The sequence below is a fragment of the Carcharodon carcharias genome, chromosome 20 (genome assembly GCF_017639515.1).
Source record: "Carcharodon carcharias isolate sCarCar2 chromosome 20, sCarCar2.pri, whole genome shotgun sequence".
NCBI classification, from domain to species: domain Eukaryota; kingdom Metazoa; phylum Chordata; class Chondrichthyes; order Lamniformes; family Lamnidae; genus Carcharodon; species Carcharodon carcharias.
Window position 1 is genome coordinate 14240821 of NC_054486.1, and position 23223 is coordinate 14264043.

The following is a 23223-nucleotide window of genomic DNA, read 5'->3' on the forward strand; positions in this document are numbered from 1 at the left end:
TAGGGGATAGATGGGGCATTGGGTTGAGTGGGAGGAGAGCAGTGAGACAGAACAAGTCAATAAACTCCCTCAATTAAGAAAAACTCTGTCTTGGTTTTGGCTTCACCAATTGGCTTGGATCCAATGGAACAACGGCTGTACTAATGATAAGATGTAGCAATTTTCAAATCTTCATAAGATGGGAAAGAGAGTGGAATAAGTTCTCCGAATGCCAGATAATCATATGGAACAATTCATGACCTTATGCGTCCCAGGAAAACCCCTGGTCTTATCAAGCCAGAGAGTTATAGGGGGTGAAAGGTTAAAGGTTATCGGGGGGGGGGGGGGGGGGTGGGTAGGTAGGCAGGAACATGGAGTTGAGGTTTCAGTAAGATCATGGCTGATCTGAATATATGGCAGAGCAGGCTTGAGGGGCCGAGTGGCCTACTCCTGTTCCTAATTCGTATGTTTGTATGGTATCCCTGCCCTCAGAAGCTGTCTACATTCCTAGCTGGAAAAGAATAAGAGGCACAGTGAACTACAATGAAGGGATTGAAAAAAAAGTGGAAGAATGGTAATAAGAAGCAGGTAAGCATGATTGGAGTTCTAAATTATGCAAGTTCACCACATTACAACAGATACCAACAGACAATAAAGCCAATTTATATTCTACAGCGCTGCAATATGAAATATGCATTCAAATATATTAACTGGTAAAACACAGTTCCTCATGGTATGGGATTAACACAGCTGTCTCGCTACACTTTATGCATTTGCGCTATCAATTCTGTTTTGACAATACACCTACCAGTGCTTAAACTCCATAGCTGTAATACAATATACCATGTGAAAGTGTTTTTGTATTAATCATGCATAACCATTCAGCCTTCAGAGTACAATAACATAAGCAGAATGGGGATATTACTGGTCCAGAAACACACACAATTCTAGTGTGATTGTAAAACACTCTCTTTATTAAAGCTGGCCAGAATGTTACGGTGTTTCTTTTTGTCCTAACAAACAGTGATATGCAGAAAAATTTGATTGTGAAAATGATCTTTAAGCTAATGCATTCTTCAAAAAAAAACAGAATTTTCTTCCAACTGGAGATATATCGAGTTTAATAGATATATATATATATATATATGGCGGTACCTGTTATTAATATAGTGGCCTGGCAAAGAAATCTTCATCAGAAATCAATAATCCTGGAAAAGAATCGAAGGAATGCACATGTAAATAAACCATCTCATTATACAGTTCTTTCACCGAAAAACACATTTTCTGTCAAGCAAATGGAAATAAATTAATTTACTACAGATTTTTACTGGCTAAAAAGAGTGAGAATGAATAAACGTCTCCCTATATTTCCTGTAAAAAAAAAGCACTAACTCATCAAACGGCCAATGCAGGAACACATTTCCAACAGTCTCCCATAGGAAGCAAGGATTCCTATCCTGAAGCCAAGTGCTTGAATAGTTAATGCCTGTATTCTTCCTCAACTGAGACAAACATTTTTTCTTCCATTGCTGGATCCATAATTTGTTGCACTGCTACGGAAATGCAGGAATGTTGGAGCACAGGCAACAGAAAACAAAGGGCGCTAATGAGGCATCGGGCAACCATTTGTAACCGCACTTACATAGGATTACAACAAATTTAGATTTCGGTGTTAATTGTATAGGCCTGATATATAATAAAAGCAAAAATCTTTTTTGGGCACAAAAACTATTTATGGGTCTTGCCTATTAAAGGCCCAGCTTGTGATGAGTGCCAGCCGTTGACAGGACACTCATCTCTGAGTCACAAGGTTCTGGATTCAAGTCCCTTCCTGGGGCTCGAGTATAAAAACAAGGCTGACACTCCAGTGCAATACTGAGGGAGCGCTGCACTGGCTGATGAGACCTTAATCCAAGGCCCCATCTGCTTCCTTGGGCGGTTATAAAAGATCCCACGGCTCTATTTTGAAGAAGAGTAGAGGAGTTATCCCCAGTGTCCCAGCCAATATTTATCCCGCAATCAACATTATTAAAAAAAAAGATTACCCGGTCATTATCACACTGCTGTTTGTGGGAGCTTGTGTGCCCCTACATTACAACAGTGACTACACTTCGAAAGTTGTTCCTTGGCCGTAAAGCGTTTGACGTGTCCCGCGGTTGTGAAAGGTGTTGTACAAACGTCAGTCTTTTTTATTCCCTAAGAAAACTCCTAAGAATTAGTCTACTGGAACAAATTATCCTCAACAAAGGCTGGCAAGGTTAGAAATGCAGGTCCTTTTAAAAGTAAACCGAGTCAAGCTTCAGAGTGAACTGACGGCAAGTAACGCTCATTGAAGCCGGTACTTAAGAAGTAGGTTTTGCCCCAGTAAAGGGGTGTTTTTTTTTTTGCTCCTGGACAGGGAAAAGGATCCAGCAGGGAAGAGAGGAAACTGGGTATTTGTACTGAACTATGGCCTAACGATAACACAGTTGCTATTCACAGGATGTCTTCTGCTGCCTGACTGAATAAATAGATATCTGCCTATTAAACAAGGGCAAGTGCAAATTATGGATCTTCAGCATCTTTCCACAATTCTCTCTCGTGCTTTCTCGCTTAAATTCTAGGGCGTCAAGTTAAAACCCTCACCTTCAGTTTTACTGAAGGAGAACCTACCCCAATTTGTAAGTGTACACCAGCATCTCAGCTGCTCCCTGTGCTTTATCCTTTCAAGTTGCTAGGAGGGTCCCAGGGGCTGACATTTTGCGTGGTGTGTCTCCCGCTGCGACATCATTAATTTCTGAGCCACTGACCTCAGAAACGGAGATCACAGCCCATAGCCAAACATCCACATTCATGTTATCACAGCAGCGAGCACCACCGAACAAAACCATCTGTTCCCACTTCCAGCTCGCAATTTTAGAGCACAAAACAGGTGATGATGGAGATACCACCAGCTGCAGAAATAATTCTTTGCTTTTCCAAAATTTATGATCATGAAGTATTTCAGCAGGGTAGAGCTGCCTCAACAAAACAAACACAGCCTGAACGTGAATGTGAACAGCAGTGACGAGTTCCATCGTTCTGTTGATCTTTCCAGGTGGTTGGAAGGTGGCAGTGTTTGGCCAACAGCTGAGAAAAAGCAAAATACTGCAGACGCTGGAAATTTGAAATAAAAACAAAGTGCCGGGAAAGACAATCAGCAGGTCTGACAGCATCTAGTGAGAGAGAAACAGAGTTAATGCTTCGAGTCCGTATGACATCTTCAGTGCCATACGGGCTCGAAACGTTCATTCTGTTTCTCTCTCACAGATGCCGCCAGACCTGCCGAGTTTTTCCAGCATTTTCTGTTTTCATTATAACTGAGAAAAAGACCTGTTAAATGCACAGATCACCAGTCCAATTTGTAATTAAATCAATGAGAAACGAAGGGAAGCAAGGTCCTCACTATCCTTGGAAACCAGCGCTTTAGTTCAGCACTGAACTGCAGCTTAATGATGAGGCCGTACTACAACTGAATCTCTCTTTCAAGGCATTACACATTCAGGCCCCAGCAGTTCTGGAAGATCAACCAGAATATTGTATGGATTGGTGACTTAAAAAAAATCAAGTGTGATGAGTGCTGACAATTCAAAGGAAGTGTTTTCAGAGGAAGATATTTGGTGGCTTAACACTTGTAATGTAGGAAAGTAATTCTGTAAAGAATTCAGTGTCTCAAGGTACCACCAACCAGAAGGCCCAACATTCACAAATTCCTCACATTTCCATTTGGCAAATAAACTCCCCTGTGTGGGATTAAATCCACAGAGCAAGATGGCCCCAAGCTGAATCGCAAATCAGCACTGAGTAGTAGATCTCAGCAGAGAAGTTACAACTGGTCTCAGTGCCTCTAAGTTGAGGAGGGAACAGCCAATGACAGTTCTTGTATACGAGACCGATTGGCAAGTTCATATACCTAACTTCTAATGCCAACTACATTTGAATAGTCAAAAGGCTCATCTATGAAGAATGGCCAATTAAGCAAGGTGCTAGACAGTGGACAATATCCCAAGGCAAACGCGCATTTATCAATGGGTTTTGTTATCACATTAACCTCTAATCTATTCGTTGTTACTGGTGGTTTAGATTTGAATTTTGTGTTTGACATCAGCGAGATTTTGCTTCCTTTGCCAGATGTTACAACATTGGTTTCTGATCAATTGAAACAGGTCTATGTGCTGTATGGGATACAGCACAGACACCAAAGAAACATGGAGAAACACCAATGCACAGTCTTTTAAATGGTGCAAGTATGTACAACAATAGCCCCAGGTACAGCAGATTGGTCAAATTGTTGGATTTCAATTGCAAGATTTGTCCATTCTATGGAGGTTGAAAGACCTCTTTTAGCCTGTTTGTAGCAACATCCCCACATTTATCCAAAGTTAATCACTATTGCAACAAGAGGAAAAAAGTATGACTGGGCGACAAAGAACAAGAAACACAACTGTCAAGTCTATTCCACAAGAGAGGGTTCCCTCACAGTTATTTAGTAAGTATGGCACAGGGAGGTATCGTTGAGACATTGTGTGAACTTGCAGCATCTAGCAAAAGTTTCCACTCAAACACAACAACCTTGCACAACAATTTCAGGGAGGCAGTGACAGGGTCTGTTTTTGAGCCAATCTAAGTGGTATCAAATCAGTCACTCTATTTATGATGGAACAGTTGATGCTGCGCTCTGTCCTCAACCATTGAGCCGGTACTTTTGAATCTGCAAGATATGTGTTGATAATCAAGCTGCAACTATTTTTTTCATCTTAATGGGGTTATTATCACCATGGCAGCCACTTCACTGATACTCCATCGTGTCTTCATGTACGTCATGTGCTCTCAGCGGTGAAATATTCTACTCAGGGAATGACCGAAATCCTACCTACTACAAGTCAGTCCACAGTAATTCACCCAGTCTGCAAATGAGACCAATGTTCCTGGGACCTCACAGTTCTGGGATGTATTGTTCACCCAGCACTGAAATCGGGCTCAAAGAGGGGTCCAAATTATTTCTAGGCATCCAAACTGCCATTGTTTGGTCCATTCTATGTTCTTTGGCAATTCAAGGCTTTCCTTACAATTCTCCAAACCTCATAACATATTTATCAACTGCAAACTTAGATATACTCTCCCCTATTCCCAAAGCCAGGTCAGTTAATTTGCCAATCAGATTTGTGGGAATTAACAAGACACGATCCCTCAGAACGCTACTTAGACCCCAGCTTTTCACCATAGGTAAATTAGCACTGCTCCAAAAATACCCCTTACAAGTTATGATCTGCAAAGTGATTGTTTATCACCAGGTGGCCAACTATTTACGGTTCATAATGATGAAATAAATCAATTTTCCCCACGAGTGACTTGATGGCATGTTGTTTAAATATGGGGGTCTTGTGATGCAGTGGGTGGCATCCCTGCTTCTGAACCAGAAGCTCTGGGCTCGAGTCCACTCAGGACTTGATGGCCACAGAAAGTGCATTCATAACGCAGCCAAACCAGTTTGAGTATCAACCTATAAATCCTTCCAACACACGCCAATGACAGGCGGTAAGAGTGGAGCAGTCTCCTGGTCAGCCACGTGATGGAAAGAAAGCCGGAGCCTCGGCTGACACAATCCATAGCTCCAGATTACAACATGCATATGGAAGTGCAAGTTGCCACAGCAACTCGGGCTCCGAGTGTAACACACCACCACCACCTTCCTGCCAAAGCTGTGATTTCTCTCCTAATCTATATGCAAGTTAAAATATGCTGTTAACATTTTATTTTCTCCTCACAAGGTTTCCTTGACCTGCAGGCAAAAGCATTTCTGCAACAAATTACCACAAGCAGGAAGTTTATTAAAATATGCCCAATATTTAGCATCCTCACCTGCTCTTTATCTCTACCAGTGAGCGAATTCATCTCTTCATTACATTTGCCCAAATTATTTCTTCCAAGCCCCATAATGGAACTTAATAAAGAACAAAGAACCAGGAGCCTCGAGGTCACTACTTGCAGACTGCTTATACTCTGAATAGTTTCCACAGTAGTGATCCCGAATTGCCTCATCCAATGAAGTTTTTGCAGTGCAAACTTGCTGAGATTACTGAGCTGGAAGGGATAATTGAAATTAAAATTGTTAAGAACTGCTGGGTTTTGCTTCCACGTCAATCCTCACATGCCAACGGCAGGGAGCAGGATTGATAAGGCATTCAAACCAACAAAACACGGCAGTGACCATCTAACCATCCCAAAAGCATTGAGCTCATATTCACCAGGAAAGGATCCCAAGACTCGAATGGCTACATCTGATCTTAATACTAACCTATCGACAGAGACTCAACTTTAGTTAGGAAAATAGAAACATCATAACCAGAAAATAATCCAAGTGGAACAATTACATGGAATACATAAAAAGGGACACCGTCCCCTGCAAAGTTATCCACAGAAAAGCCAATATTCTTTTTTTTTTAAACAAGTTTTGATATTGTTAGTCAATGATAAATCATCTTGAAAAGTTTAATCTACACCTCATATGTAGTTAATTATATCTCAGAGAATCCCCTATGAGTCACAGACAGTTTGTATTAACTTGTAACTTTACATTAATATTCTTTGTCAATCTGTAAATTATGGAAATATTGGCTTTGAGGTCCAGAGTCCACCAGCACTATATCAGATGGATATTTGTTTAGCTGAATTTACAGGAGCTGGCTGCCCATTCTCAATCAACCTTCATCCATCAATGAAGAAGCAATCAGGTGGTCACAGGTTGCCATCGACTGCTCTCTTGATGACCCTTCCATGTTCTTAGAAACAAACTCCTGTCTAGCTGCAGGACTCCAAGAGCTGATGCGATCCCAGCTGAGGTCCACAAGGCTGGAGGCCTGGTCAGGAAGATTACTGAGCTCTTTCAGTTTATCGGGGAGCAAGGAACCATCCTGCAAAAATCCAATGATGCCTCCATTGTCCACCTGCACAAGCCAAAAGAAACTCATCAATCTTGTGATAACCACAAAGGAAGCTCACTTCTCTCCATCGCCAGCAAAATCTTCGCCAGAATCCTTCTGAACCGCTTGGTGCAACATCTCAACCAGGATCTGCACCCAGAGAGTCAGTGCAGTTTCAGAAAAGGCTGAGGAACCACTGATAAGGTGTTTGCAGTTAGATAGCTCCAGGGGAAATGCCAAGCATGGAACTTGGACCTCTACATCATGTCTGTTGACCTGACCAAGGCCTTTGACACAGTCAGACACGAGAGGAGAAACTCATGGAGAAACTCGACTGCCTTGAGAAATTAATCACCATGGTTCGACAGTTCCATGACAGCATGCTCACGTGTGTGTCCTGGATGATGGCGAGTCTTCTGATCCATCCCCAGCCACTAATGGAGTTAAACAGGGCTATGTGCCAGCACCAATCCTCTTCAGCGTGTTTCTCTCCACCCTACTCTCGACGCCCATATTACAGATCTTGGTTTGAAAATCAGGTATCGCATGGATGGGAAGTTGCTCAACCTGAGGTGACTCCAGGCAAAGGCCAAGATCTCCAAGGACATACGTCATTTCCTGTATACCAACGACTGTGCACTAGCTGCCAGTTCAGAGTTGACCATGCAATGCAGCATGGACTTGCTCGATAAATGCACATGACAACTTCAGCCTTACGATCAGCACAAAGGAAACTGAAGTAATGTGCCAGCCTGCTCCTAGAAAGTCCTATCTCAAGCCCAAGGTTTCAGTTCATGACCAGAAGCTGTCAATAGTGGACACATTTGCTCATTTCAGCAGCATACTCTCTCAAGCTATGTTGATAATGAGACACATACAAGAATTGCCAAAGCAAAATAACTTTCGCTAGACTTTGAACTTTGAAGAGGTGCAAGTCTGCCTACCAACCTGAAAGACTACAGAACAACAATCATGCTCACTCTGCTCTATACATACGAGACTTGAACTGTGTACTTTGCCATGCCAAGGAGCTCAACCACTTTTACCTGAGCTGCCTTTGGAGGCTTCTGAAGATCAGATGGCAGGACAGTCACTGCTGTGCTCACCCAAGCTGGCATGCTAAGCATACTCACCATATTGAGACAGTCACAACTGAGTTGGGTTGGTCACGTAGCCAGAATGCCTGGCACTCACTTACTAAAGCATATCTTCTATGGAGAGCTTAGTCTGGGGTGGCTGTCATGGCGGTCAAAAGAAGCGCTACACACTGAAGGCCAAACTTAGGAGTTTTGATATCAACCTGGGAGAAGCTTATCCAGGATCTCTGCACCTGGTACAACCAAATAAAAAATGGTATGGCCTCCTTCCAAAGCAAGCACATGTCAGAGGCAGTGAGAAAACACAAGGTGGGGAAATCCTGAGCCAGCAACTTGTCCAAAACTCCACTGTCCGCAACATCTTGTACTATTTGCAGCAGAACCTTCCAGGAACAGATTGGCCTTAGCAATTATCCACATCCCAAAGCCCCAGATGATAAACATAGTCATCTTCACGTCGAAGGACAAATGAGATATGGATTCATTTAGACGTATCATGAGAACTGGCTACTACCTGTCACTATTAACAATGTGTTCTGAGCATTGCCAGACCCAGCAGTGATGCAAAAGCAGATTAGCTGCCTCATGGTATTCTCCACATAAAGATATGATGCTCTTGCCCACAACATAACATCAACAAGAGAACTGGACAGTCTGAAGAAAATTCGGAAAACGTCTTTAAAAATAAAATTAACTCATTGTAATTGTTTTTGCATGGTTACTCATGGTCAATCACTCTTTCCCCTCCTTCAAGCTTCTCCCGCCCAGCTTCCTGCAAAACCCAAACCTCATCCACTTGGCACTAAACACAAAGGGTTAATTTGACAGAACTCAATCTGCAAGGTCTCCAGGATACTTTCCTTTCCACATCATTTTGGAATGTTATAGCCAGAGCCAAGATTATTTCCTCCCAATTTTCTCTCAGAATCCTCAGATGTAAACTTTCAAAATCATGGTTAAAAGTGAGTAACATCTCTCGTAGTGAACTCCGTAGTGCACAGACTTCTGGTAACTCTACTCTCCAACACCCACCTTCTCTGTGGAAATTGTAGCACATGAACTTCTTTAGTAGCTTTACCATTCCATCACTTTCCTTGACAAGCTTGCATCCATCCATCTCTTAGCAACCCTACTCTATTTATAGTCTTTAGAGTAACACGCCAAAGCCTTTCAGCATTTTCCCCAAATTTCTCTCATACTCCCTCTGTTTTTAAATCTGAGTAGTGGGGGGGTGGGCAATGTGATGTGAGTGAGTGCGAGAGCCACAAAATCCTATACCACCCACTGCCACCCAAAAAAAGAAATAGAAGAGGACAAAGAGAATGCTAAAAAGAGTGGAATGTAAAGAAGCAACATAGAGGAGACAGAAGAGGAGAGGCAGAGAGATAAACAGCTATATCAAAAGACATGAGTGACTGCTTAAAGTGACCATATTCTCTGACTTTGTTCAATGCCACAGAAAAACGACTAGTAAAGTAATAAAAATTGATGACACATATATATAGAAGTGCAGCCCTAATCCCCTCCACAAGGAATACTCTCGACTTGATGAAAATCTCGTGGATGGTCTTTGAAAAATCATTCATCCCAAGTATCAATTCCAGGATTAATTAGTTAACAGCAGAAATAGGAATGCCTGATTCAGCAAGAACTGAGATTAGCAATGTTTTTGATGACTGAAAAAAGGAAGAAGCCAGTGTACAGGAACTGGAAGGCAACATTGGACTAGCGCCAATTTTAGAAAGTTGAGAAGCGAGCATACTGACATAAGGTGAAAGGAACAATTGTCACATAAGACTGTAGAGCCACAGTGGAGAGCATTTTTTCCAAAAAAAAGAAAATTACAAATGTGCAGATAAATATGTTCCAATAAAAGAGTTAACTGTGAGCAGTTTCAGGATGGGTAAAGAAAGAGGTTAGAAATGAATTAGAATTGAAGAGGGTCTATGAGGCCAATAAGAATAATAATAAAGAACTGAAGGTGAATGAGAAAATAAGGAAAGATAACATTTGATAAGTTCTTTCCACCCGTCTTTAATAAAGAGAAGTATATCAGAAAGCAGCTGATTCCTGGTTAAAAGCAAAATGGGCGATATTATTCAGAAAATTTCAAATAAATTAGTCTGGCTAAAGAACGGCTGAGCACACAAGGTCTGATGGAATGGGTTCTGTGTGGATAGGTATGGCTATTGCAACGGTCTTAAGAATCCTAGCTTTGGGCTCTATCAAGTATGAATGTGTGCCAGTGAGTGCCGTCAGTGTAGTATCTGTTGCGCTTTTCTGTTCATTGCAAACGTACCAATGGTACAGCAAAAGTTGGTAAAACAATAATGTGGGTTATTTAGTTGAAGATAAGACTATATACATTTAATGGTAACTGAGAGACAATGCAAATAGGCCTGACCTGCAGGACAGCTGCTGTATTCTGTCTACAGGATCACTGGATTCTACATAACATCCTGTCTCGCGGTGGGTAATGATAGGCAGCAGTTTATGATACGCTCCCTTAAAGGTACATTTACAACAGTAACCAGTTTACTAGACAGTGCTAATCCAGATGATTACCAGCTGGTTAGTTTAACATCTGTAGTGGGGAAAACTTGAGAGTCTCAAATTAAGGATGAACTTAGCACATTGCTTGATAAAGAGAAAACAGGATGAACCAAAAAAGGGGCAACCATGCTCTTCATACTTGATAGAATTCATGAAGGAAACAACAGGCATGGCAGATGGGGGAACTGCAGAAGCTATGGAGTCTGCAAAGACTTTAGAAAAACCCTGGACAAGGTCCCATAATGGAGATCGTTATGGAAAATAAGGAGTTTGGAAGTAGGTGAAGGATGGTAGCCTTTTTTTAAAACCGGTTAGGTTTAATTAGGCATTCAGGACATCTTTTCATACCTGTAGATGATACCAAAATAGAAATCAGAGTTAATTTTTTAGGAAAACTAAAAGGGATGTGGCAAAGAATAATAATGGGTTAAAACGTGACATGGAATTCAATGTTAGTTCAGCGTAAAGTAACACATTTTGGTTAAAAAAAAACAGTAACAGAAGTGGTCTCAATCCTGTGGAAGATTAAAGAGATTTGGGAGTACAAACTCAGAAGACGCTAAAGGCAATGCCTCAGGCAGTATAAGTGCTAATGGAATACTAAGTTTTATCACATACAGCACAGAATATAAAAGGCAAAAAACCATGTGCTTTTTTAGAAACACATTACCAAGTCAAAGTGATACACCCTTCACATTTCTACTTTCTCTCCGAGAAGAAAGTGAGGAAGGGACCTCTACCATCGCCCCAGCAAGATCGGTTAACTTAGCACCAAGTCAATGAACCAGGGAACCTTCTCCATTCATGTGGTTCACCATCATACTGAGTCCATGTATGCACAAATGGCTGTCAAAAAAAAAAATCTTTAAAAAATACATCCAGTTGGGTCAGAGCTCAACATATAACAATGGGAGTACAGCTAAATGTTGCTGATCAAGCTGCAAACATTCAATCAAGGGTGTCCAGGGCAATTATAGCACCTTTTATGCTATGAACTATTTCTTTCTGAAAGGGTCATTTGCCTACATGTTTCTGAACTTTCTATATAACATTAATAAACATACACATGAACATACATGGATAGACAGACAGGGTACCTGCTGTTCTGTAAAGGGCCTTCAAGAAATTTAAAAGATTTTCTTGCTGTCCATAAAAGTACCAATTATCAAGTTTTTAATGTTATTGCAGTCAGTACACCAATTAACATGATTTTTACTCATGATTCACAGAATTACAAGTTAATGACAAACCAAACTGCTATCTCGCAAATTGTTCAAAATTTTGGCTCAGAAAATCATTGTGTCAATTGGAAGTGCCACGGCAAGGAATTGTAGAAACTCGGCTTCATTTGCATTGCTAAAGCTTGGTAACCAGGAGACCGAGCATTATACAGGCAACTTTTTGCTGCACCGCTTGTCTATACTTAGAACATTATAACTCTATTGTCGTCAACTAACCCTTCCCCACCAACCCCCCAACCCCCACTGCATCCAATCCGCTCTGATGAATCAAGGGAACAAACCACCCTCTTGTCTGCGGCAACACAAAAGACGTAACAAGGACAAGTAGACCTTTACTGTGGTCTGTAGCTGCTGGGAGATATATGTACAGGCCCATGTTGTGGAACACACAAGAAATTAAATCAGAAATATGGCCCTTATTGCAGTGGAAAATTACTGCGTTGTGTTGGTGAAGAATAATACATAAAGTGCCAAGATTCCATCCCATTACACAAGTGGCATTTGGGATATTTTGATGAAGGTCAAAAGAAAGAGTCCCAGGGCACAGTCTGAGTGAGAGTGCCGACATTCTCCAGCAGTTTCTAGAGAGCTAGACGTAGTGAGTGACAGACTGAATGCTGCAGCTTTTGGTTGCTGATCAAGCTGCAACACAATCAGGCTAATTATAGCATCTTTTGTTCTAAGAATTATTTCTTTCTAAAACGGTCATTTGCCTACGTGTTTCTGAACTTTCTATATTACATTAATAAACATACACATGAATGTACATGGATGGACAGACAGGGTACCTGCTGTTCTGTAAAGGGCCTTCAAGAAATTTAAAAGATTATTTTGTTGTCCATAGAAGAACCAATGATACCTCGAAATGACAGCTAGCAACAGATGTTGAAAATGCAAAGCAGAATCAACTAAAAAAAAGATTTATTTTCAAAAGCCTTAATAGAGTGGCAGGAAGTATAACTCCAAATCAACCAATCAGATAATCCCAGGTCAAACAAACTGCACAATGGTCCCCAACTGAAGGGGGCAAATTGCAGTACATTCAAAAATCAGGAAATTGGAAGTGAAGGGTGAAAAAGGGGCTGCAGTTGATCATTTGTTGACTTTCAACTGACACCGCCTCATGCGATGATTTTTGCTATTTCTGTTCAGGAAATTTTTAAAAAGAGCAGCGATCCCTCACCCAAAATAGATGAGAAAATAACCTCCAACTTTCGCCTCCAATTACCACGTCCTACTCGATGTTGATGTGCTGTTAAAGCTGGATTTATCCTAAACCCACAGCTGCAATCTCTAGAAAGAGACAGGCTGATGCAGATTGTTAGTCAATTAATTTGAAGTTAAATGATATTCTAAATGAGCTGCTTTGGAATTTGTACCAGGGTATACAGGCACATCAATAAAACAAAAACAGCTGACAAAATATCGAACAAGTAAATCCAATAATCCCAGGTGATTGACTTCTATAGGGATTGGTCACTCTAACCAAGGTCATTAATTCCCAAATACACCAATGATATAAAAATAGCTTAGAAAACAGCTTCCAAAGATTTATTATTTTGGTCTTTCACATCCCTCATACATAGTACAGTGCTCAGGTGAAGGCCCCGCCCCTTCATTCTGCCAATATAAATTTAATTTGATCTCAGACCACTGGGATTAAATCAAGCCTGTTGTGCAATCATCATCTTCCAGGTTTCAACCTGCTTTTCATCCTCTTTTATACTTATAGTATCAGCTTGTGATTGGCACTCACTTCAGTTCATCACTGATCATAAGAAATAGGAGTAGGCAATTCGGCCCCTCAAGCCTGCTCTGTCATTTGATAGGATCATGATTATCGCCTTAACTCCACTGTCCTGCCCGTCTGCCACAACCTTTGACTCCCTTGTCAATTAAAAATCCATCTAACTCAGCCTTGGATATATTCAGCGACCCAGCCTCCACTGCTCTCTGGGGGGAGAGAATTCCAAAGACAAACAACCTTCTGAGAGAAGAAATTGCTCCTCGTCTCCATTCCAAATGGGAGACCCCTTATTTTTAAACTGCGCCTCCTAGTTTTGATGCCCCCATGGAAGAAAACATCCTCCCAGTTTATACACGGTCAAGCCCCTTCAGAATCTTATATGTTTCAATAAGATCACCTCTCATTTTTCTAAATTCCAATGAGTATAGGCCCAAACTGTTCAAGCTTTCCTCATACACCGACCCGTTCATCCCAGGAATCAACCAAGTGAGCTTTCTCTGAACTGCTTCGAATGAAAGTATATCCCTCCTTAAGGAAGGAGGCAAAAACTGATCACAGTACTCCAGGTGTGAACTCACCCAATGTTCCCTACAGCTCATCCCAGGAAAATTCAATAGCCGAGGCTGGCCATACAGAGACAGCCAGGAAGCTACTGACTGCAACAATTTTAACACTCCTCATTGTTCAAAGCTTCTCCCCTCTCTCGCTCTTAGTTGCACAGAGCACAGCATACCATAACAATACACGAGACCCTTGATGGGGCACATTGAAGGGACTCACAAGGAGAAATGGGACCAGAACCATCCCTTTTCAAGGCAAACATTTGGTTGAGAACTACAGGCTTCTCTTCACAGATAGCCATTTCCCTCTGTTATTTGGGATACCTAATGGAATGGACAATGGCATAGGGCAGGACACCCCAAAATTTCAAAGCAATAAAAAATGTTGAAAATCTTTAGCTAGTGACTCCATGACATCAAGCTTCAGTTTTAAAGCCTGGAGATCATTCATCAAATGCACAAAGACCACACAGGGTCTAACTTTCATCAAGCTTCTTCAGTTTCAACTTTACTCATTTAAAAACAATTCCCTGACACTTGGAATCACAAGATGCAACTGCCTGGGAAAGTCATTCAGCCCACCTTAATTCATCCTGATATGAAGCCCTAACATCGCTCATTGCTGCATCTGATGGAATCTTTCTAAGAACCAAAGTTTTTGGTTTCTACCATGACGTCTGGAAATTCATTCCATTTGATGACCACTCTGTGCGAGGAACATCCTAAGTTTGCCTTCTGTTGGCTTGAATGTGTGTTCCCTTGCCTTCTTCTGAATTTCATTCTAAAGAATATCCAGAATTGATTTCTTTCATTCCCTTAACTATTTTGTATATCTGTTCAGGATCATCTCTCAATTGCCTCTATTTTGAGTTGGAAAGACCAGCTTTCTCCAAGTGTTTCTCACTGGAGAACTTTCAACAACTGAGATCTGCTTTGTGATCTTTACCTGCACTCTCCAGCATTTGAATCTCACTCTTTTATCTCAGCAAGTAAAACTGAGTCCAATACCAAAATGTAGCCACAGCAGAGAACATTAAGAGTGTGATCACTATTTCCTTGATTTGTAGTCTACTGATGTGACATTATAATCCAGCCTGGGAAGGAAGCAGTCAAGTCTAGAGATTGCTACAGTATGGAGAAAAAAAGCAAGGCTTTCATTCATATAGCACCTTTCATGTCCCCAAGATGAACCAAAATGCTTTACAATTCCATACTTTTGAAGCGTAGTCACTGCTGTAATGTAGGAAGCATAGCAGCCAATGTGTGTGCAGCAAGGTCCCACAAAAAACATTGTGATAACAGCCAGATGATCCGTTCTTGTAATGTTAGTTGAGAAATAAATATTGGCCTGGGCACCAGGGAGAACTCACCTTTTCTTCAAAACAGCATCTTAAAATCTCTTATTGCCACCCAAGAGAGCCAATGGGGCCTTGGTTTAATGCCTCATCCAAAGACAGCACCTCCGGCAGTCCAGGCCTCCCTCAGAACTGCACTGAAGCCTTGATTTTGTGCTTAAGTCTCTAGAGTGGGACTTGAACCCACAACCTTTTGACTCAGAGGAGAATGTGCTAGCACTGAGCCACAGCTGACAGGACAAGAGAAGAGAGGAGTCAGAAATAGGTTCTCTGAGGCAGTATCAACCAAGTTTTTGACATTCAATTCCTGAAAGTGGCCCTTTGGCACTTTAATTAAAAAGGGGAATTGAAGTCCCTTTAAAGGGGTGGGTGATAAATTTGTGCAGAATTTACTCTGTTAACCTAATTGAAAATCTTTTAAATTTTTTAAAGAAGTGAATATACTACATCTCATTTTATGCATGGAGTTTAACATCGTTGCAAAATCATCCACAGCATTACAGCTGCTCTGCCTGAGACCTTCGGTGCACTCATCTATTTTCAGGATTGTGCTTTGTCTTTTGACTTCTCTTGCACATGTTACAAAAGAGCTCAGCAAAGACCTTCTTAACCTGGAGATGTCAGCTCTCATCAATGCTCCGAATTGATTGTGATGGCTTCATCCAATCCTGCTGTGGTGTGCTTAGCTCACTGTCGGGAGCTGGGAACCATAACGCTGACACCAATGTCAAGAAGCAGAGGCAGGCCGTCATGTTGCTGGTGAACAGATGCCCTGCCCGAAGGAGTGCGGATCGTGAGTGAGCAAAGACACTGATCTCTGTGGGCTATCAGGGGAGGGCACTGAACCAAGTCTTGTTACAGGACGAGGGAGGCAAAAAGTGAGTCACAATCGTCCTCTTTTCATGCATCAGCTACAGTGCGACACTGACAGGAATCTTGGGATGAGCTATCACCAGCATACTCTCGAATTTGTTTTTCATAGTGTGCGGCCAATTCGCTTATGTGCATAGGCCCTTCAAATTTATTTACATGGCTGTCCACGTGTGGTAACTTAAAAGGGCCAACTTGTGCATGGCCTGCATGGGAGTTCTTGGATTCTGCGCAGCCATGTAGCTTAGAGGGAACACTGGCTGTGATCCTCTGAGCTAGTGAAGAGACACGTGCATCTTGTGGGTGGGGTGGGGTGGAGTGGGTGAGGTGGGTGATGGAAGAAATTTTAAAAGGAATAAACCTTCAAAAAGAGTAGCAACAAAACCCAGTCACATCAAAGGAATTGCTTTAAAAGAATCATCAGATACTTCTGTCAAGCACTAAAGTTCAACCCAGAATAAAGTGACAAGAGAGAGGTTGGCCTCTCAACAATTAAATCATTAACTTTACAGCATGTGTTGCACTAATCCATTGGGCAGAAAGGATTTGAAGCTTTTTCTGGTTCCACAGATTCTAATATCCTTATAATTAAGGTTTACACCACACACACACCCCATCATTAACTATGGACATATGAACATGCTAATGCCATTGAGGGAAGGAAATCTGCTGTCCTTACTTGGTCTGGCCTACATGTTACTCCAGATCCACAGCAATGTGGTTAATTTAAATGCCTTCTGAACAAAGGCAATTAGGGATGAGTATTAAGTGCTGGCCTAGACAGCAACGCCCACCTCCAATGGAAGAATAAAAATAAAATAGGCCATTCAGCCCCTCGAGGCTGCTCTGCCATTCAATAAGATCGTGGCTGAACTGTTTGTGTTTCAAGTTCCACATTCCCATCAACCCCTGATAACCTTTGATTCCCTTGCCTAACAAGAATCTATTTACCTCGGCCTTAAAAATATTCAGTGACCCAACTCCACCATCTTCTGAGGCAGAGAGTTCCAAAGTTGCACAACCCTCAGAAAAAATTTGCCCTCATCTCGGTCCTAAAAGGGCGACCCCTAATTTTAAAACAGTGCCCCCTAGTTCTGGACTCACCCACCAGAGGAAACATCCTTTCGATGTCCACCGTGTCAGGGCTGTTCAAGATTTTGTACATTTCAATCAAATTACCCCTCGCTCTTCTAAACTCCAGTGGAAATAAGCCCAGTCTGTCCAACCTTTCTTCATAAGACAACCCACTCATTCCAGGTATCAATCTGGTAAACCTCTTCTGAACCACCTCCAATGCATTAAATCCTTCCTTAAATAAGGAGACCAAAAGTGCACACAGTATTCGAGATGCAGTCTCACCAATGCCTTGTATAACTGAAGCACAACATCCTTACTTTATTATGAAAAAGTAGATCATTCCATTAACCTTCTTAATTACTTGTTTTAATCGGCATACTAACTTTTTGTGACTCATGCACAAGAATACCTAGAGGCCTCTGCACCTCGCAATTATGCAGTCTTTCTCCATTTCAGTAATGCTCCACTTTTTTTATTCTTCCTGCCAAAGTGAAGAACTTCCCATTTTCCCACATTATACTCCATCTGCCAGAGTCTCAGTCACCAGTATTAGGCCAAAAAAAAGAGAAAGGAAATTATTTGGTGTTAAGACTTCTCAACGCAGTCTGTGGTCAGACCTCACTGACTCTTCTTTTACTTCAACAATAACTTATATTTATACAGCACCTGCAACAAGATGAAAGGGCCCAAGGCCCTTCACAGAAACATTATAAAACAATGACACCAAGCCACGAAAGCAGATATTAGATTAGATGCCCATGAACGCCATCAAAGAGATAGGTCTTAAGAAGCTTCTTAAAGGCGGGTAGTGAGTTGAGGGGTGTAGGGAGGGAATTCCAGAGCTTGGAATCTAGGCAACTGATTGCAAGGCCACCAATGGTGGAACAATTATAATTGCCAATGAGAACAAACCTAGAATTAGAGGCTCACAGATATCTCGGAGGGTTGTGAGGTTGGAGGAGATTACAGGGATAGGGAGGGGTAAAGCCAAGGAGGGATTTGAAAACCCATCAGAGTTGTAAAATCAAGACATTGCTTGACCAGGAGCCACTGTAGGTTAGGAAACACTGGGGTAAAAGGGGGTTGGGGCTTGCTGTACGTTAAAGGCATGGGAAGCAGAGTTTGAGATAAACTCAAGTTTATGGAGGGTAGGATGTCAGAGGCCAGCCAGGAGTGTATTGGAATCGCTGACCCAAGAGGTAACAAAGGCATGGGTGAGGGCTTCAGCAGTAGATGAGCTGAGGCAGGGGTGAAGTCAAGCAATAATAGAGGTGGAAAGAGCTGGATATGGCACGAATATGGGGTCAGGAGCTCAGCTCAGAATCAAATGTGAAAAGTTGTGAACAGATTTCACTTTTGCCACAGGAGCTGATAAATTCATATACAAATTGATACATTCATATATATTCAGCCTGCCACCAACACAGATGTGTGTTTTTGTCATATTCTTTCATGCTTTTAACGGAGGTAATGTTTTCACACCTGTTTGTTACACTGTTTGCAAACAGATTCTCTCAAAGACTAATGGATAGATTGCATAGAAGAAATTAGCTTTTGGTGAAGTTGCAGATCTGGATCCAGATCCTGGAATTGTTTTAAATGATCCATTAATATTAGAAAATGAAGCAAATTGACTAGATCTTTTAGAATGTTGCAGGTTAGACCATAAGACATAGGAGCAGAAATTAGGCCATTCAGCCCATCGAGTCTGCTCCACCATTCAATCATGGCTGATAAGTTTCTCAACCCCATTCTCCTGCCTTCTCCCCGTAACCTTTGATCCCCTTACCAATCAAGAACCTATCTATCTTGGTCTTAAATACACTCAATGACCTGGCCTCCACAGCCTTCTGTGGCAATGAATTCCATAGATTCACCACTCTCTGGCTAAAGAAGTTTCTCCTCATCTCTGTTCTAAAAGGTCTTCCCTTTACTCTGAGGCTGTGCCCTCGGGTCCTAGTCTCTCCCACTAATGGAAAAATCTTCCCCACATCCATTTTATCCAGGCCTTTCAGTATTCTGTGAATTTAAATCAGATCCCCCTTCATCCTTCTAAACTCCATCGAGTATAGACCCAGAGTCCTCAAACATTCCTCATATGTTATGGGATCTTTCTCGTGAACCTCCTCTGGTCCCTCTCCAGGGCTAGAACATCCTTCCTGAGATATGGGGCCCAAAATTGCTCACAATATTCTAAATGTGGTCTGACCAGAGCCTTATAAAGCCTCAGCAGCACATCCCTGCTTTGATATTCTAGTCCTCTCAAAATAAATGCCAACATTGCATTTGCCTTCCTAACTACTGACTCAATCTGCAAGTTAACCTTAATAGAATCCTAGACTAGGACTCCCAAGTCCCTTTGCACTCCTGATTTCTGAATTCTCTCCCCATTTAGAAAATAGTCTATGCCTACAATCTTCCTACCAAAGTGCATGACCTCACACTTGCCCACGTTGTTTTCCATCTGCCACTTCTTTGCCCATTCTCCTAAACTGTCCAAACCCTTCTGCAGCCTCCCCGCCTCCTCAATACTACCTGTCCCTATCTTTGTATCATCTGCAAACTTAGCCAGGATTCCCTCAGTTCCTTCATCTAGATCATTAATGCATAAAGTGAAAAGTTGTGATCCCAACACTGACCCCTGCGGAACTCCACTAGTCACCAGCCGCTAACCTGAGAAGGACCCCCTTATCCCCACTCTCTGCCTCCTGCCAGACAGCCAATCTTCTATCCATGCTAGTACCTTGCCTCTAACACCATGGGCTCTTATCTTACTGAGCAGCCTCTTGTGCGGCACCTTATCAAAGGCCTTCTGGAAATCCAAGTAGATAACATCCATTGGCTCTCCTTTGTCTAACCTACTTGTTATCTTCGCAAAGAATTCTAACAGATTTGTCAGGCATGACCTCCCCTTGATGAAACCATGCTGACTTTGCCCTATTTTATCATGCATTTCCAAGTATTCTGAAATCTCATCCTTAATAATGTTCTCTAAAATCTTACCAACGACCGAGGTCAGGTTAATCGGCCTGTAATTTCCCGTCTTTCGTCTCAGTCCCTTCTTAAACAGGGGGGTTACATTAGCGATTTTCCAGTCCTCTGGGACCCTCCCTGACTCCAGTGATTCCTGAAAGATCACCACTAACACCTCCACTATCTCTTCAGCTATCTCCTTCAGAACTCTGGGGTGTAATCCATCTGGTCCAGGTGATTTATCCACCATTGACCTTTCCCTTTTCCTAGCACCTTCTCCTTGGTAAAATGGCCACCATACTCACCTCTGCCCCCCGACTCTCCTGAACTTTGCGGATGTTACTCGTGTCTTCCACTGTGAAGACTGACGCAAAGTACCTATTCAGTTCCTCCGCCATTTCTTTGTTCCCCACTACCACTTCTCCAGTGTCATTTTCCAGCGGCCAAACGTCCACTTTTGCCTCGCTCTTACCTTTTGTATATCTAAAATAATCTTGCAATCTTCTTTTATATTACTGGCTAGTTTACCCTCATATTTAATCTTCTCCCTCCTTATTTCTTTTTTAGTTGTCCTCTGTTGGTCTTTGTAGGCTTCCCAATCCCTTGGTTTCCCACTGCTCTTCGCCGCATTGTATGCTTTCTCTTTAGCTTTTATGCTGTCCCTGACTTCCCTTGTCAGCCGTGGTTGCCTTGTCCTCCCTTTAGTATGCTTCTTCTTCCTAGGGATGAATTTTTGCTGTGTCTCCCAAATTACTCCCAGAAACTCCTGCCATTGCTGTTCCACTGTCATTCCTGCTAGGCTCATCTCCCAGTCAATTCTGGCCAGCTCCTCCCTCATGCCTCTGTAGTTGCCTTTATTCAACTGTAATACCGTTACATCTGATTCCAGCTTTTTCCTGTCAAATTGCAGGGTAAATTCTATCATATTATGATCACTTCCTCCTAAGGGTTCCTTCACCTTAAGCTCCCTTATCAAATCTGCCTCATTACACATCACTAAATCTAGAATTGTCTGTTCCCTAGTGGGCTCCACCACAAGCTGCTCCAAAAAGCCATCTCGTAGACATTCCACAAATTCCTTTTCTTGGGATCCACTACCAACCTGATTTTCCCAGTCTACCTGCATATTGAAATCCCCCATGATCACTGTAACCTTGCCTTTCTTACACACCTTTTCTGTCTCCTGGTGTATCTTGTGTCCCAGATCCTGACTACTGTTCAGAGGCCTGTACATAACTCCCATTATGGTTTTTTTTACCTTTGCAGTTCCTCAACTCTACCCACACAGATTCTACATCATCTGACCCTACATCATTTCTTGCTATCGATTTAATTTCATTTCTTACCAACAAAGCAACCCCACCCCCTCTGCCAACTTGCCTATCTTTTCAATAGGATGTATTTCCTTGGATATTTAGCTCCCAGTCCTGATCCGCTCACAGCCATGACTCCGTAATACCCACCACATCATACCTGCCAATTTCAATCTGTACCACAAGTTCACTTACCTTATTTCGTATACTGCGTGCATTCAGATACAACATCTTCAGTCCTGTATTTCCCGTCCCCTTTCTCATTGTCGTCCCTTTATCTGATGCACTTGAAGTTAGATTTCTAGCCCTTTCCAAACACTATGTCCTATTTTGTGTGATGGAGCCTCTCCTGGACTCTCCTTTCTTTTCAGTTTTTTCATAATTTTCTATGAAGTTGAATCTACCCCCCAACACCCTAACCTGCTGCTTTGTTTCCCATTAGTCATACTTCTTGGACTTTTACCCTTGATTTAGAATGTTGTTGATTGTTTCTGAATGTTGCAAATTGTCTCAGCTGCTGTAGTGGGATTTGTCACAGCTGTCAGCAGTGTTGCAGCTGTAAGCAGAGTTTTCAGAGCAGATTATTGGCTGTGGATTGGCCTGAAGCTTCCCTCAGAGAGGGAGAAGCTCTTAGTAAAATATTTCTTTTTTCAGCTCAGCAGTTACAAAGCATCAATCAGACAGGGAAAAGCCTCAACGAAGAGCTATGTAATTGTAATAACGGAGCTAACATACCATGACATGGCTATGCACTCAGTGCCCGCTTCACTTCTTTATCCCTGTGCCATGGAGGGGGTAGTGAGCAGGTAACTGTACCCACAGCCCCTACTTATACAGGCCTCTGACCAACTGTTTGACTTGCCCTTCATCTACTTTTTTGAGAGTCTTGTTATTTTCCTGCAACGCCCATGCCCCCCAACCACCCCACATCTTCCTCCGAAGCAGCCCCTCAATTTTGTGCCACCACAGATCATTTGCATCCATAGTGAGGCAAAGCGCAGTCCAAAGCACAGCCATTCTTTGCTGCCAATCTCATTTTTTTTTTAAATGCAGGATGACACGATAGCAACAGCATGGAGTAAAGGAGGGAAAGCCTGCAGGTTGGCACCACATCGATGTGTCCAGTCCACTTCATCTCCCATGTAATACATGTTTGCCTCCGTCAATTATTCTCAGCAGGGGAGGTTTAACACTGCCTGCGAAATTTAAGAAATCTCAAACTCTGCCTCTGAAGACAGACAGGGTGGGTCACGTCAATTATTCAAAGGCAATTCAAAATGTGTCTGTCATCACGATTTGTATTTGGAGAACTCCCCCGACAAACATTTTTGTAAACTTTATTAATAGGCCAAACGCTGACATAAACGTTCGAATCCTTCGCTGTTATCTTTCTATATAAAAGTGCTCGTTACTCTGGCACACAAATAATCCCCTAGTTCCTTCTTAATTGCAATACTGAGCTTTTGCGTGAGACATTCAGCCGAGGCCCCATCTGCCTGCTCGGGTGGATGTGAAAG

At 42.2% G+C, this 23223-nt stretch overlaps 1 protein-coding gene across 4 annotated transcripts in view; it reads right to left on the reverse strand.

Annotated features, from left to right (window-relative positions):
* The window catches only part of LOC121292720 (alpha-(1,6)-fucosyltransferase), a 748838-nt gene that overhangs the window by 606515 nt on the left and 119100 nt on the right, over nucleotides 1-23223 (reverse strand). For all 4 annotated transcript variants that reach the window (XM_041215043.1, XM_041215035.1, XM_041215036.1 and 1 more), the window contains one exon: nucleotides 1135-1187. The gene's annotated coding sequence lies outside the window, so the exon portion shown is untranslated. The remainder of the gene's footprint in view (nucleotides 1-1134; nucleotides 1188-23223) is intronic.